Source organism: Suncus etruscus, chromosome 1 (genome assembly GCF_024139225.1).
Source record: "Suncus etruscus isolate mSunEtr1 chromosome 1, mSunEtr1.pri.cur, whole genome shotgun sequence".
NCBI lineage: Eukaryota > Metazoa > Chordata > Mammalia > Eulipotyphla > Soricidae > Suncus > Suncus etruscus.
Window position 1 is genome coordinate 4,679,771 of NC_064848.1, and position 17,603 is coordinate 4,697,373.

Sequence of the window (17,603 nt, forward strand, 5' to 3'; positions counted from 1 at the left end):
AATGCTCTCTGGGAAAAATCAGATTCTTTCAAGTTTTACACTGTGTTTTAGGGAATGAAAACAAGTAACAATGCTGTTTCTTTTTTTTTTTTTTTTTGGTTTTTTGGGCCACACCCAGCAACATGCAGGGGCTACTCCTGGCTATGCGCTCAGAAGTTGCTCCTGGCTTGGGGGACCATATGGGATGCTGGGGGATCGAACCACAGTCCGTCCAAGGCTAGCGCAGGCAAGGCAGGCACCTTACCTCTAGCGCCACCGCCCGGCCCCAACAATGCTGTTTCTAATCAACATCCCAAAGGCAGACTGCACACGTATCTCACACCCATAAACACTATTTCTTAGAAAGTTACTAAAATGTGACACCAAATTAATAAAACATCCACTTAGTAATTAAAGTATCAACCACTTCAGTGCCCTCCCCAACCCCTCACAACGCCTGCATGTTATTACAACTTAGTGAAAATCAAGTCCTAGTTATTTCATTTCCTACGAAAAATTCAGGACAAATACGGCTGTTGATAAGTCAGTTGTTTGGGGGGATAACTGAGCCTTCATCTACTGAGGTAAGAAGCTGGGAAAACGGGTCACTGGCCTGAGGATGCGCTGAATGATGCATTTTCAAGCTCTTTCAAGTGCATTCTGTTCTTTGGAGTGAGGGGGAAGTTGATGCTGGGTGATGTTTGGGGGCTGTGCAGGGGCCACTGCCAGAGGTGCATGGGGGAAGATGTAGGGCTGGGGATTGAATCTGCTTCTACAGCATGCAAAGCCTGTGGCTTGTGTTGCAATCCCCAGCCCATCCTTTCTCCTGTGATCCACCCAACTACCTGAGATTGGCAGGACCTGTCATTTCTATTCTACAGGAGGAATACAGGGGACGGCAGAACCTGGAGAGGACCCAAGATCATAGGGGAAGGCTGTGCTGAAAATTTCTCTTGTGTTTCTCTCTCTCCGGCATCTGTGTGAGATGATCTACAAACATTATGCCACTTAGCAACAATTAATGGGGGCTGGAGTGATAGTACAGCAGTTGGGTGTTTGTATCCAATCCCTGACATCCTATATGGGTCCCCCCACCCAATTCCACACAAAACAACAACAACAACAAGCAATTGGCTGGGTGGTATTCATAACTAACATAGTAAAGATCATAAATGATCAATGCAACATGTGACTTTTCAGTAAATTGAACTTCTCCAGGGCAGATTTTATTATGACTCATCTCTCTATCTGGATCTTGAATATTTTGTCTCATATCAGAGTTTATCTAGGGTTTAGATGATCACAAAAATAATTTAACATTCACTTAAAAATTCTAACATAAAGTATTATTGGTTTTGGTAAAGATAATGTGGTTTACATGCTACATATATATTCTTTACATATGAATATAATTGTTCACCTCCTAGCAGAGTTCCACTGTCCATCTTAAGGTTTTAAAAGCAAAACAAAAAATTAAGTTGACATTTTCTTTCAAATTTCCTAAGAAACACCTTTCTCCAAACTTAACTGATTTTGATTTTTTTGTCATGCTGTCATTCAAACATATTAAAAGTAACCTTAAAGGGGCAATAAATTGGGTTGATTTTTTGTTTTTTGGTTTTTGGGTCACACTCAGCGATGCTCAGGGGTTACTCCTAGCTTTGCACTCAGAAATAGCTCCTGCAGGCACGGGGGACCATATGGAATGCCAGGATTCAAACCACCATCTGTCCAGAATCGGCTGCATGCAAGGCAAACATCCTAGCACTGTGCTATCTCCCCGGCCCGCAATAAATCATTATTTCATAGGTGGAGCCTGAATATTTTAAATGGCTCTTTCTCAAATACTGCTCAGCTCCACATAGGGTCCACTCAGAGGTGTTCTTGATTCTTCATCCCTGCCTCACAATCACCATTCCCTGAAAGTTCTGTCCCAGGGCAGTATGCTCTACAGTCTATGTTCTACTAAACTCTTTTAGTTACAGCTCCTTCTCTCTCTAACTGATGGGAATTTTGGGTAAAATGCTGCATTTATCCTGGAAAGGAGCACAGGTGCTGGGAGATAGATCGAATGGCTCTGTGGCTAAACATGACAGCCTTGTAAAACAAGCTGCCCACACGTGCTGAGTGTAGTCCCAGCAATGCTGGCATCTGAGACACGAGGCATTGTACCAGAGTGCTTGGTTTGGCAACTGGAGAGATAGTTCAGTGGGTATGACACTTGCTTTACAACCCCAATACTACATATGATCCCCTGAGCTCTCTGCCAGGAGTGAGTCCTGAGCACTGCCAGGTGTGGTCCCCAAATTGAAACCAAACAACCCCCTGGACCCCTATAAGGTTGTGTGTGATATCACAGGCAAAGCTGGGGGTATGAGAGCAAACTAAAGATGTACAAATACCTCAGCCAACATGCAATGCCCACCCTGGCAGACATGAATGAGGGCCATAGTGGGGTCTCCTAGTCCCCCACAAACACCACCACTGAAAGTATGTCATCCTGCTCATTAGAACAGCAAACAAAAATGGCTCCTTTTTAAGTAAGGGTGTGTGTTTGGGGGGGGGGGACTAAAACCAAAAGGAAGACAGAAGTGTTAGCTAGCCTCCAGGAGTGGTGAAGAACTTCAATAACAAGATAGAGATAAAGCGCCTTTGAAAGCCCCTGAAAAGCCCAGCTAACTTAGCCAATGAAGTGAGACACCCTTGTGTTTACTTTTATTATTTTCAAGCACAAGCTGAGATACAGCTTTGGAAGACATTCCTATTTCAAGAGGAGATGCTCTTGGTAATGAGCAAAGAATCTGAAGTGAATGTTTGACATCAAAGGGAATGTGTTCTCCTTCCCCGCCCTCATACACAAATTTCTAGTAGTCAAGGTATTACACCATTCTCTGAGAAAAACACAAGGCCAACACTTCAAGTAGGATGCTCCAGAATAAACTTGGAAAAAGGTGCATGAAACTGTTCCCCGCAACCTATGTGCGTGTGAGCCAAAGGAGTGGAGGGAGGGAAGACCATTTCCTTACGAGTGGAAGAGCTCAGAGATTTAGCTCAGAGAACCTTGCATTATTCTTTGGGTTAAAAGCCTACTTTAAGACCACTGAAAATTGTCCTATTTTAACACTTGCTCTTTTACTCCAAGAAAGGTAGAAACAATAATAGCAAAATATTTTTTATGGTCCTATAAGTAGACTCCTTTTTCCCCGGGATTTCAAAAAAAAAAAGAGATGTTGTTACTAGGCTTTATTATATAGTTTTGATGGCAACGTATTCTATGAAATCATCTTCATAAATTTTGTATTAAGGTAGCAGTGCCAGTACCTGAAATTGATTCAAAATGCTTAAGCTACTCAATTACTTTTTAACATTGCTACACAATGCGGTGACTTATATCTTCTATTTCACAGGAATTTGATGATGCAACATCATTGTAATTGATTCATTTTCTCAATTAAATAAAGCTACTGTGCTTTTCTTTCTAGGAACGCCCCACAGACCAGAGTTAGATGAATGATCTCTTTCCTCTGTCTCAGATATATTGCCTGAAAGGCTATATTCTGTTCCTCTGTTAATTCCACCAGAAAATTTAATGCCACGGTCATATTTTTCAAAGTCTGCGGCGCCGTGTACTCGACTGTATTTATATTGGGCATATTTTTCACTGTTAAACTCTTTGTTGTTTACCTTTTTCAGCACTGCATTACTCTTGGGGCAGCGATCATAAAACAGATCCAAACTAAGTCAACCTCTGCGTCACTGCTGCTTGCTCTGGCACACAGTTCATGAATAAGAGAAACCCTGAGTTTATAGGGCATTAAAAGTGGTGCTAAGGGCACTCAATATAAAATGTTAGCACCTGTGAACACCTCCTTTCTATTCTGGCTCGGTCTTCCAAATGCTTTCACGGTGTGACCAGGGTTCAGAGGAGCACAATAATTGTTAGGACTGATGCACACCAACCCCCATATGAAATGCTATTTATTATTAACATGTCCAGGCCCGCATGCTTGCTTTATATACTGTTTGGGCTGATTTCACTATGTCTACTACTTTATTTTCTTTCCTTTTCCCCCCTGGTTTTGGACCATACCCGGGTGATGCTCAGGGTCAACTCCTGGTTCAGAGCTTAGATATTATTCCTGGTGGGGTCAGACCATATGGAATGCTGGGGACTGAATCTGAGTCAGCCATGTACAAGGTACATGCCGTCCCACTGTACTATTGCTCTGATCCCTAACTAATACTTTGTGGCAATGAACGGAACCAGAACACTAACTGTTCTAGGTAAACTCTAACAGGTCTCTAAAATTAATGACATTTGACAGCACTAATTAATGAAATTTCTTCCTTTCTCTAGGCATTTTTATTTTATTTTTTGCTAGTAGTGGTTAGATAGTAGACCTTTTATTTATTAATTCAATCTTTTGATGAATCTTCTTTTTTTCCTGGTTTTAATCAGTAGTGTCGGGGGACTATTTCTGGCTCTGAACTCAAGGGTCAGAGCTTTGGGGGGTGTTCAGGGGAGCATACCATGCTGGGGATGGAACCCAGATCTTAGGCATTCAAGGCATGAGATTTGTTGCTGAGTCATGTCCTCAGCCCCTAGTTCTAAGACTTGAAAACACTTTAGTAGGGAATAGTTGCGTCTCAATGTGATGGAATACAAATATCATGTGCTTCAACAGGGAAGAATGACTTCACCAGAAGCAAGCATAAGTGGCCTGAACTTGACCACATTTCCATGGGAAGACGAGTAGGCATTATAAAAGTTCTTATAATATGGGGCCAGAGAGATAGCATGGAGGTAAAGCGTTTGCCTTGCACGCAGAAGGACGGTGGTTCGAATTCCGGCATCCTGTATGGTCCCCCGAGCCTACCAGGAGCAATTTCTGAGCATAGAGCCAGGAGGAACCCCTGAGTGCTGCTGGGTGTGACCCAAAAACCAAAAAAAAAAAAAAAAAACAAAAAAAACCAACAAAACAAAACAAAAAACACATTCCTATAACTTAGGGCTTTGAAGAATAATCCTGGTAAGGAAATTGCCAACACAAATGTTTGCTTGTGAGGTTTCTTATTGTCCACTGTTGGTGATAATAGTGGCTCTGAAAGTCCCAGGGTACACATCTGTCTCTGCAGGGGGACCTTTTTTTTTTCTCTTTTTATACATTGTGGAAAGCAGACTTTGCCACCTACTTCTTTGCATTATATTCAGCAGCATTATACTATAAAGGAACATGAAAACGAATTCACCTACCTATGGAACATGGAGAAGACACAGCTAGCATGCTCGTTTTCTCTTTTACTCTCTGAAATTATGGCATGCCCTGAGGCTCCTGTCTGAGATATTTATGTGTGACCTAGGTCAGGTCTTCCAATATCAGTTGACAAATTTTCTCTTTACATATTTACTGTGCTTCAAGCTTCTGCTATTTTCTCTTAAATGGAAAATGAAAGAAAGATAACAGTAAACTGTGGGGTTGAAATTTTGAAAGAATATTGGTTTTTATGCATGAGAAGCTACTGGTCACACAGTTCTGTTCTCAAGTGCAAACTCCTTTTAATATCTCTTTTTAGACTTCAAGGTGTAGTTGTTTTGCAAAGTCTCTTCCAACCAGATACACAAAGCTATAACTTTGGTGGAAAATAAACATGGATTAGGGGGAAACTAAGACTTGAATATAGTCTAAAAAAAGAATAATAATAATATTTGTTTTGTTTGTTTGTTATAGGACCAGAGAGAGAATACAGATATTGAGGCCTTTGCTTTGCATGCACAGCATTTTAGGCCTTGCATTCAACTGATGGCCCAGCTGGCTGAGAATTGCTGGCTCCTCAGGGGACCCTAAGCAACATGTGGGAGCCTTCTACCTCTACCCCAAAATAAAATAAAATAAAACCCCAAAACTTCTCTGTAAAGTAGAAGAGACCATTTAGAGGTGCTGTAATTCAGTCTATTTATTGTGTTTCTGGGGAGACTGTGGTCCAAGGGCACCAGTACGTGAGGTCACAGAGAGCCTTGTCTTGGACTCTTAAGGCTGGCCTGAGTGAGGATGAGAAGCAAATCTGCACTCATGAAGCCTAGGCACCCCATCAGCACCCCTATGGTCTCACCCCTCCACCTCCACCCCAGGGTGCAGAGCTCTTGTACACAGAGATCAGCTACAAGAATTCAGAGTAGCTAGTACCCACGATTCTCCCTCCAACCCAGGATCAAATTTGTTTTAATGGATTACCATAGTGCTATCTTGTATGGTTTTGTTGTACAAAGTGATTGCACCTTTACTACCATCGAAGTCCCCAAGAAAACCTCTACCACAGTTAGTTTAATTTGAACTGACCCGGTGGGATAATAAAAATCAAGGATGCTCCACATCCAAATGATTATCACTTGCAAAAAAACAAAATTTCCAAATCTCAAAAACATGGAGGGTCAGGGAAAAAAAAGAGAGAGAGAGAGATCACTCTCTCCAGGAGCACAAGCTGAATACACGTATTTTAGTGTCAATATAATAAGGTAAGAGTTCTCACACAAAGGACTGTTTTGACAAAAACAAATGGGACGAAGTTTATTCTGGCAAATGGCCAATTAGCAAACTGCCATTTTTAGAGATTAAATGTATTATTATGAGATAAAATAGATTAATATGCTATTTCTTTTTTCTTTTTTATGTATTTTACTTAATGCCTTGATTACATACATGATTGTGGTTGGGTTTCAGTCACGTAAAGAACATCACCCATCACCTGTGCAATGTTCCCATCACCAATGTCCCAAATCTCCCTCCTTCCCATCCAACCCCCGCCTGTACTCTAGGCAAGCTTTCTATTTCCCTCATACATTCTCATTATTAGGATAGTTCAAAATGTAGTTATTTCTCTAATTAAACCCATCACTGTGGTGAGCTTCATGAGGTGAGCTGTAACTTCCAGCTCTTTTCTCTTTTGTGTCTGAAAATTATTATTGCAAGAATGTCTTTCATTTTTCTTAAAACCCATAGATGAGTGAGACCATTCTGCGTTTTTCTCTTTCTCTCTGACTTATTTCACTCAGCATAATAGATTCCGTGTACATCCATGTATAGGAAAATTTCATGACTTCATCTCTCCTGACAGCTGCATAATATTCCATTGTGTATATGTACCACAGTTTCTTTAGCCATTCGTCTGTTGAAGGGCATCTTGGTTGTTTTCAAAGTCTTGCTATGGTAAATAGTGCTGCAATGAATATAGGTGTAAGGAAGGGATTTTTGTATTGTATTTTTGTGTTCCTAGGGTATATTCCTAGGAGTGGTATAGCTGGATCGTATGGGAGCTCAATTTCCAGTTTTTGGAGGAATCTCCATATCGCTTTCCATAAAGGTTGAACTAGGTGGCATTCCCACCAACAGTGGATAAGAGAACCTTTCTCTCCACATCCCTGCCAACACTGTTTGTTCTCATTCTTTGTGATGTGTGCCAATCTCTGTGGTGTGAGGTGGCACCTCATAGTTGTTTTGATTTGCATCTCCCTGATGATTAGTGATGTGGAGCATTTTTTTTCATGTGTCTTTTGGCCATTTGTATTTCTTCTTTGTCAAAGTGTCTGTCCATTTCTTCTCCCCATTTTTGATGGGATTAGATGTTTTTTTCTTGTAAAGCTCTGTCAGTGCCTTGTATAATATGCTATTTCTAATCACATTAAATGAACAAGTTTAAATTTACTTGTGTCATCTTATGCCACCACCCCCAACTTCCACCAGCCTCTATCCTTATTTAAGTTCTTCCTATGCCTGTGAATCTATTAGTGTATCTTACACAACACAATGAAACCAGAAAGTAAGTCATAAGACTTGTTTGTTGTTTTTTTGGGCCACACCCAGATGTGCTCAGGGCTTACTCCAGGTTCAGGGATTACTCCTGAGAGAGCCTGGAGGGTTATATTCAGTGCCAGGAAGCACCCTACTTCAAAAACTTATTTAAGCACAAATGGCTTCAAACAAAGATAAGTCTAAAGAGGTTTTAGCAGGGTATAAGGATCTCAGAGTCTAAGATCCACTTGGACCCACATTCTAAACTCCTACTGGAGCTGCATTTGGAATTGCCCAATTTTCAAAAGCTTAAATGAGATAATCGCGCCAGAAATAACCCCAAAACTGGCATGCTCATAAGGCTCTAAGAGGCACAGAGGAGGTCTAAGATCCAACCGGACCAGACAGAAAACCACCCTAGCCATAAATTCCTTACTTGGCTCTTCCTGAGTACCAAGGACAGTTCATTTCCACATAAAACACAATGGCAGGATCATCAAGGTGTGAGACACCATCATTCATTTGCTGGACCTGCCAGTTGTGAGTAGGAAAAAAAGTGACCAGGTTGATAGTCTCGGTCTTCTATCCCTTGTGTATTTAAAATTGACATAGCTCATGTCTGACTCCATGTCAGTGTGGGGAAGCCAGCATAAATCAGAGTCTGGGCAAACCTCGGTTCTAATATTCAGACATGAATTGTGTGAGAATATTAGGTGAGGAATTGCAGCTCCAAAGATCAAGGTGAATTCTGTACCAAGCAACCTTGCCAGGGAATTCTGGTCTGTCCCTTTAAAGAAAGATTTAGAATATTTGCTAGATCCAACCTTTCTCTCCTTTTTTGTTTTGTTTTGTTTTTGTTTTTGGGTCACACCCGGCAGCTCTCAGGCATTCCTTCTGACTCTATGCTCAGAAATTGCTCCTGGCAGGCTCGGGGAACCATATGGGATGCCGGGATTTGAACCACCGTCCTTCTGCATGCAAGGCAAAAGCCTTACCTCCATGCTATCTCTCCAGCCCCCTTCTCTTCTACTTGTTCACTGAGCAGGGGATCTTATTTCAGAAACCAGTCTAAGAACAACACTTATTTATCCATGGGAAAGGGATAGTGGGCAGAGATCTCACTGTTCCCTGAAAGATCTGACAACTATTTCCTCCCAACCTTTGCTGCTGGTGATTTAGCAATGTTTGATGAAGAGCTGGCTTGGATTTGGGATTTGGGGGATCACACTGAGCACCACAATACCCATGCTAGGGATCACCTTACAGGCCCAAAGATGCCACACATCTGGACACAGCCATTCCAATCTTGATGGCTCTGTCCATTTCTGTCATAGAGAAAGTCAAAAATGCCTGAAAGGTCTTTTTCTGGAGCAATCAATCCCCTTTGCATCCCTAGTAGCACAAATGTTCACATGCCACACATTTGGGTTCACCTGGTCTGTAGCTCAATGACAGAGAAAATGCCTTTCTGCCAGTCTAGTTTAATCCCTGGTAACACACACAATATATATATATACACACACATATACCTACCATCTTTCTCATACACACACTCTGTCACACACTCCCTCCCTCCTCTCTCACATAAAATGAAACCAGATAGTCTCTCCTGCTCTCTCACACTAACATACTCTCTCAGACACACAATACTCCCTTTCCTCACACACACACACATACACACACAAATGCTCGCTGCTCTCTCATGTACTCTCTCACACTCACTGCTCTCATGATCACCTTCTCTCTCTCACATACATTCCCTCTATTATACATACTCACTTCCTCTCTCTTTCACATACATTCTCTCTGAAACACTTATTCCCTCTCACATATATATTGTTTCTGTCATACACACACACACACACACACAAACACACACACACACTCATACTCTTTCTCTCATACACATAGCACTCCTTGACCTATACATTAATTCTCATGAGTATTCCTACACAGAGTCACAATGTCTTTGATACCATCTTGGGTAGTAAAAATTATTAGGAAGCTCTTGTCTATTTGGAATACCAATACTCTTCATATAAGATAAGTTCACAGTCAAATGGCTGCTTTTCACATTTTTGAAGACAGCCATCATCCCTCCACAAAATTTTCTTTCCTGAATAAGCACTTGGTGTTCTTCATTTGCCAAGATACCCTTGACTCTTCTCCATCAGAAACAACACACAGCAACAATTTCCTGCTCTCAAGCAGTCCTCCCCTCACCCTGCTGTGGAGGGGGTAGTGATTCAGGTTTAAAATAATTTGCAAGCTCTGAGTACTACACTATAGGTGAAAGTAGAGTGTTTTTACTTAGTAGGACTGGGAAGGTCCATTTTTGGACCTGGGAATACTGTGAATGGCTGGCTAGGAACTTTCTTTCAGTTGCTGTATTGGACCAAACTACAACTCGAACTAGAGTTGAAGTCTCATCTGTTCTGCCCAGAACGGCATTTACTCCCCATAACCTGCTTCTGAACAGAAAACAAGACAAGTCAAATTTTATGTCCTTCAGTTGTCCTTTCTTTAGACATGCTCTGATGCTAAGAGCACCTTTCCTCCTAAAACTCTCACAAGTTCCTAGCTTTTCCTTCCTTCTCCCCATGTCTGTCACTACATTAGATTGGCCATTGCACATACAAAGGAGTCTATGCTTCGTTCTTTTGTTTTGCTTTGTTTCTGGGCCGTAAACTGGCAGAGCTCAGAAAGTACTCCTGGCTCTGTGCTCAGAAATTGCTCCTGGCAGACTTGGGGATGCTGGGGATGGAACCTGGGTCAGCCATGTGCAAGGCAAATGCCCTACTCACTGTGCTATGCCTCCAGCTCCTATTTTTTTAATTGGCTGCCTTGATTCCCCACAATTCCATGGAGATGACACCTTGGCTGTGAGTTTAAGCAGATACCATCCTCTTTTCCCACCTACTAGTGGTCCCTATTGTCACCTGGTATGTCCAGGGCAATCTGCAGTCCTAATTTGAATCAGCTCTTTGCTCCTTTTAGGCATCTCATTGATTTTTCAATGAAATTAGCTTGTCTGTTTTATTGGCACTAAAGAGGGTTGGGTTCTTAGCATCATTAACATTTTAGTTGAAGAAGAATTCCCAACACCCCAGGCATTAATCCAGAACTGTTAAACATCTCAAAAGTAATCTGAGCTCAAACAAAGCTTGGCCAGGTCTGCCCCCTTTTTAACTTGGATGCCAATGAGCCCAGAGCCCCAAATCTACCCAAGTTTTCTATACTGAATGGTGATAAGTAAAACACTGGAGTACAATAAAAGTTGATGTCTTTGTCTGTGGCTGCTGCTACTACTGCTGGTGCAGACCACTTTCCCTCCAGGGATCAATATCCATCAGCAATTACCTGGCAGGCATGGAGCATCCTGGGACAGTAATTTCCATCTCTGCAGACACACCAGTTGGAGGCAGACCCTGAGTGGATGGGTGTGTAAAATAAGGCTGGCCATTGGGGCCTCTGGATACCCTACCTCATTTTCTCCACCTCTCTTCTACCATCTCTTTTTAAGTGAAAGACAGTCAGACTTGGTTGCCAGCCGCACAACCAAATCACTAAAGCGCTAAGGAACCCATTTTCTCCTTTAGAAAAGAAAGGATTGGACTAGATCATTCTAAGATCTCTTCACATCTGGAAATCCTGTGATTTCCTCAAGAGCAGACAGCATTCATGAAAAGAAAAATGGGAGAAATAAAGAGATGAGATGGTCTCCCAGCCTATATCATCTCCGAGGGAATGAAGATGGCCAAGCTGCCAACTGTCAACCTGATCATGTACCAAGTTCATTATTACAAACTTCAATATTGCCAGATCACCTGAAATGCGCAAATGTATCACGGTCCCCAGTTACTGAGCTAACATAACTAGATTCTCTATCTAATTCTATATATGATTGTGATCACGAATGACAAATTATAACTCAAAAAAGAAAGGCTGTATAGGCGGGCTCTGTGGGATCAGAAATGTAATTCATTTTAGTTCTACATAGTCTGCGACATGGTCATCTATTTTCAGAGTTACATAGGTAAATCCCTAAAGTACTTCCTGGAAGCATAAATAATACTAATATTACCTTGCTCTTGTTTACAGCCTTCTGTTTTGTTCAGAGGGCTCTCTGAGTCATTCGTTCATTTGATTATGACAATGCATCTGCCTTCTTAGAGGATAGAAAATGTCCTATGAGGCTCTAGGTCAAATCCAGAGAGAATGATGGCAGACCCTCAGAAGCACAGGCCCACTGATCTTAGATGCAACAATCTTTTTTTTATTTTTTGCCACCCCAACTGTACTTAGGGCTTAATCCTGGCTCTGTACTCAGTAATCACTCCTGGCAGACGCAGGGGATCATACGGGATGCTGGGGATTGAACTTGGGTTGGCTGTGTACATGATAAGTACCTTATCTTATACTTATCTTATACTGTTGTTCCAAGTCCCTTAATTGCCATTTTTGTTTTTCATTCCACTGAACTGAATATTTTGAAAGAAGAAACCTCACCTCATTTTTGTACTTTGAATGCTTACCACAGTGATAAATGACAAATATAAGCTGACTATATATATCATCCATCCATCCTTGGAAGCACAATTAAAAAGAAAAATCATGGCCTGAGAGAATTGGGGGCCAAGGCACTCTCCTTGCATACCCTGCTGAACTTGGTTCAATACCTGGTACTCACAAGCTCTCCCATTACTGCTGGGAGTGACCTCGGAGTTATAGGTTTGGGATCAGCTCCAGAGCACAGCTAGGTGTGGTCAACAAACCTACCCACCCCCCAAAGAAAATTAAAAACAATATGAAGTTGATGTTTTTTTGTTTTTGTTTGTGGGCCATACCTGGTGATGCGTAGGGGTTACTCCTGGCTATGTGCTCAGAAATCGCTCCTAGCTTAGGAGACTACATGGGACACCAGGGGATCGAACTGCAGTCTGTCCTAGGTTAGCACGTGCAAGGCAAACACCCTAGCACTTGCGCCATCACTTTGGCCCTAGAAGTTGATGCTTTTAAAAATAAGAGGAGGCTGGAAAAAAAAAGGAGGCTGGAGGGATAGTATAGTGAGCGAGTAGGCCACTTGCCTTGTAAGTGATTGACTCAGGTTTGATTACCTGCACCACATAGTCCTCCAGCATCACCAGAAGTAATCCCTGAGCACTGCAGCTGGGTATGGCTAAAAAAATAAAAACATACCCCCCAAGAATCCTACCCCCAAACAAACCCCAACCTAATAACCAAAAAATAAAAAAAAAACCCACTCAGCAATAACAACGAAAACAAAAATAGAACTCATCGACTGTCTTAGCTAACTCTGCGTACCTTCACTGAGGTACTAACAAGTAGTTTCTTTTTAATGAAAAAGTTGATTCTATTAATTTTCCCCTCCTCTCTTTTTTTCTTTTTAGCCCACACTTGGTTGTGCTCAAGGAACACTCTTGGCAGGCTCAGGGGATCACATAGGGTGCCAAGGATCAAACCCAGGTCATCTGAGTACAAGTCTGCTCAGAGGTCACCCTCAGCATTGATGGGAGACCATGTGGGTGCCAGATATTGAACCAAGATCAGCAGGGCATGCAAGGAGAGTGCTAACCCAATTCTCTCGGCAATGATTTTACCTTTTAATTGTGCTTCCAAAACAATTGTATGAGATAGATCATATGTATGAATTTAGTCAATGTATATTTGTCATTTATGAGGGGCTGGAGAGATAGCATGGAAGTAGGGCATTTGCCTTGCATGCAGAAGGTTGGCGGTTCGAATCCCAGCATCCCATATGGTCCTCCAATCATGCCAGGAGCGATTTCTGAGCGTAGAGCCAGGAGTAACCCCTGAGCGCTGCCGAGTGTGACCCAAAAACCAAAAAGAAAAATTTTTTTTGGTCATTTATCACTGTGCTAAGCATTCAGAGTACAAAAATGAAGATGAGGTCTCTTCCTTCAAAGGATCTAGTTCAATAAAATGAAAAACAGAAATGGCAATATAGCAAATATCAGCTGTACTATTGCCCTGACCCTGGAAAAACACATTTTTCTAAGACACTCATGCTATGGAAATGATTTATCACCCGTTTTTGTTTAATTTTATTTTTTGTCTTTGGGCTACACTTGGTGATACCCATGCGTTACTCCTGGCTCTGCATTCAAGAATTACTTCTGGTGGTATTCAAGTAACCATATGGGATGTCAGGGATCCACCATACCTACTATAAACTGGAAACTCACCTTCATTCTATGGTATAAAATAAGCAAATAAAATTATGAAAGATCTTGATAAATATAAATAGATTTTGGGAGGATAATTTGACATGGGCAATTAAAAAATTCCAGGGAAGAAGCAAATGTGCATAATCAAGCATCTTCAAATTACTTAAATCTCACCTCTTCATTTTATGGAACATAAAATCTGATTGTATGGCTTAAGATATTAGAATATTTTACATGCCTATATTCTAAATAGTTAGGGCACAAGAAAGTTAGACTTGTTTAGCGAAAGAATTAGACTTGTTTAGGAATACATTAGTCTAAAAAGTTTAAGAATATATTTAGAGAAAAATTGGAATATTGGACTTTTGTCAATTAAATATGAGTATGTGTAACAATTGTCCGAAGGCAATATAAGCTGAGAGCAAGTCTTCAATAGGAAGCAAAGCACAGGGAGGGAAAGGACAGGGACAGGGAAACAGACACTGAGATGATGAAGGGAGTTGGTCACTTGGGGGCAGAGAATGCAGCTGCCTTTTTCTCTTTTGATTTAGAGATCTCTGGAGAGAAAATAATCGTTATTTATAATTTACTAAAATCCTTCATGATCTGAACTTCAAAGAGGTTCATGGAAGAAAGGCTAGATTGAAAAATCTCTGTTTTGGTACACTTTTTATAGATTACTTTGTAGCTCCAGGTTACTTACCTTCTGGGCAAGGTTAGTAAGTGAATACATAAATAAGCTAATAATACTCCTGGTCTAAATTTATGTTAAACATGGCACAATATTAAAAGGTCAACTTTAGGACTAGTAAAAACATAGACAAAGGCTTTTTTTGTGTGTGTGGGGGAAATTGGGGGCACACCCAGTGGTGCTCAAGGCTTACTCCTAGCTCTGCATTCAGGGATCACTTCTGGTGAGTTTAGGGGAACATCTGGGGTACTGGAGATCAAACCTGACTCAGAAGTGTGCAAGGCAAGTGCCCTACTTTCTTAAATTGCTCTATTATCTCTCTAGTCCTAAAACAGAGACCAAAGCTTTTTAACAAAGTTAAGTATAAAAGCTCTAGTATTTTCATACTAGCATTTGAAAAGTGTTTAATATCTGAAAAACAGTTCTAAGAACATATGTTTTCTACTCTATTAAGAGACACTCCATCCAGAGAACAATTTGTTACTACAAAATAAATGAATGTTTAAAAGACAGTCTGTCAGTTGAAAAAAATATATTAAAATAACAGGTTCCCAAGCCAAGTTAAATAAATATTTTCTCCTCGACAAGCTGCTTACTATTAAATGAAAGCAGGGCAAATTTGGTCAATAATATGGATTGCATATAATAAAAAGGACCTTAGATCATGTTAAGACAAGGATCAGAAAGCAGCAACTTCAATTAAATCTACCCAATTATTTGGCAAACTTTCAGATACAGCAAATAAATTAATCTGCTTTAAATGAAAGTGCCGACATAAGTAGCTTTCTGACCTATGAGCAAGAATCACTAACAACAATCACAGTGAAGCAAACGTCTGCTGAAGCAAGGCAAACCCCCCAAATCAGACAAATGGTATTCGTAATCAAAAAGCATTTGCAAACTTATTTCTCTGGTTAGTAGCAGGGGGCTTTGAGGAAATGACACCACAGCTATATGTATGTGTGCGTGTATATATGTGTGTATATATCTACATATACACACAATATATCGTATGTTGGGCTGCACGTTTCTAATTCCCAAAGAACCAGCTCTTTTGCTTTTCACAATAGGATATTTTTTCTCTGTAGTATCTTGTGAAAGAGGCTAGCTGTTATACTATTAAGAATGGACGTCTTTCATTTAAAATCCTCTATTATCCACTTATGTTTAAGTTGTATTGGGATTTAAGAAAGCCTCTTTATTGAGACAAGTAATATGTCATCATTTTGTGCAGCTAACAGGCCTGACAGACCCTGTCTCATTGAGTTAGGCACAGTCGATCCCCATTCACACCATGGTGGCCAAAGCTGGCAGAATAAATGGGAATTAGACAATTGGTAGTAAAGGTTTTTAATCTCCCAAGTCCAACTTTCCTATTACTTTAGCCTTAATTATTCCATTTGGCCAGGGGATGGTACAGTTTTCTAACAAAAGTGATCTCTACATATTGCAATAATTTATTTGACTGCTAGTCTTATGTATTTTTAACAACTAACATTGCTATTCACCATATCTCTTACGTTTTTTTGATCCTTTTTACTACTTATCATCTTCTTTATTTGAAACAGATTTTTAACAGATAATCTTGATCGTTACAAAAATATCTTGCTTGCATTTTATTCAAATAATTCTTAAAAACAGCTTAAAAAGCCGTTTGGAATAACATCAAGCTTGCCATCAATCAAACGAAAAAATTCCGCTGGCGGTTGTATAAACATCAGATCAAGTCTGATGTCTTCAAGGATTTCAGAGTGAACCATAAAAAACTCCATTAACTTCTGACAAAGAATGCAAATTAATCACAACATGGGGTGAAATGAAATTAAAGGCTCTTTTCTAATCAATGACAAGGCAGGATGAAATATTTGTTACTCTCTCTGCACTCAAGACTGCCTGGGCTGTTTGCACATCCCTTGCAAAAGCCCCAAATGTAAGGTGTGAGTACAGATTCACCCACAGTCACTGTTTGGTCCCCCTCTTCCCCCCAAGCTATCTGCTTACAAGTCGTGGAGATTCACAAAACACACTAATCATCTGAATCTCAGGTGCATCCAATTTGTTATTCACACTCTCCCATGCCAGTGAAAAGCCTGGCGCAGACAGATGCACCAGGAACCCTAAATGACAGTTTTGGCCTCCGGAAGTACCATCACTACAGCAAAATCTAGTACAGCCTCCAGGTGAAATGTCTGGAGCTCCATATGGAGCAGGGAAAATTAACAACAAGATGAAAATCACTGCAGCAGCAGGGAGTCGGAATTTTTGAAAAAAAAAAAAAAGAAAAAGAAAAAGAAATTTAAAGATGAAGAAAGAGAAGTAATAAATTAATGGGGTGTGAAAACATTCAAAGCTTTACAATACCAGGGGCACTATTTGCTCAGATTCCTCCCCCCCTTTTTTTAACTTCAGGTCATTTTGATGTAATTTATTAACCAAGATCAGGAAATGTAGCCAAAAGAAGCACAACATTTTTATACAGGCAAAAGTACTTTAAATACATTTGTATCTGCATTAGCAGTATTTCCCTGTGGCATCTTTGCTCACCAAATTTCCAAGTGCCAGGGCTGGTGTAACCCCTTAGAAGTCTCCTTAATGGATTTACTATCACCCTAATGCTGGCCACTAGAGTCTATAGTAAAGTTTGAATAAAGGATGACGATTTTTAGCAGGCGATCTTTTTTTTATTTCTCCTAAATTATGGTGTCATTAAACAAACCACTGCTTACCATGATGTGTTTTAAGCAACTGTATTTAGAGCTATATGCCACTTAATGGTACACAGCTCCAGTCCTTGTCCTGACTTCATATCTTTTCCGGATTACTACTGATGCTAAATTGTTCAAGAAATGGAGATGCAATCTGTAAGATGTTTAATAAGTAAATCCAAACCCAAATGTCTATTCTCCTATTACCAAATGTGCTTCCTGGGGACCCTGA

At 40.6% G+C, this 17,603-nt stretch overlaps 1 protein-coding gene across 1 annotated transcript in view; it reads right to left on the bottom strand.

Moving 5' to 3' along the window:
- Positions 1–17,603, bottom strand: part of MAP2K5 (mitogen-activated protein kinase kinase 5) — a 261,121-nt gene that overhangs the window by 60,922 nt on the left and 182,596 nt on the right. The gene's annotated exons all lie outside the window — the stretch shown is intronic.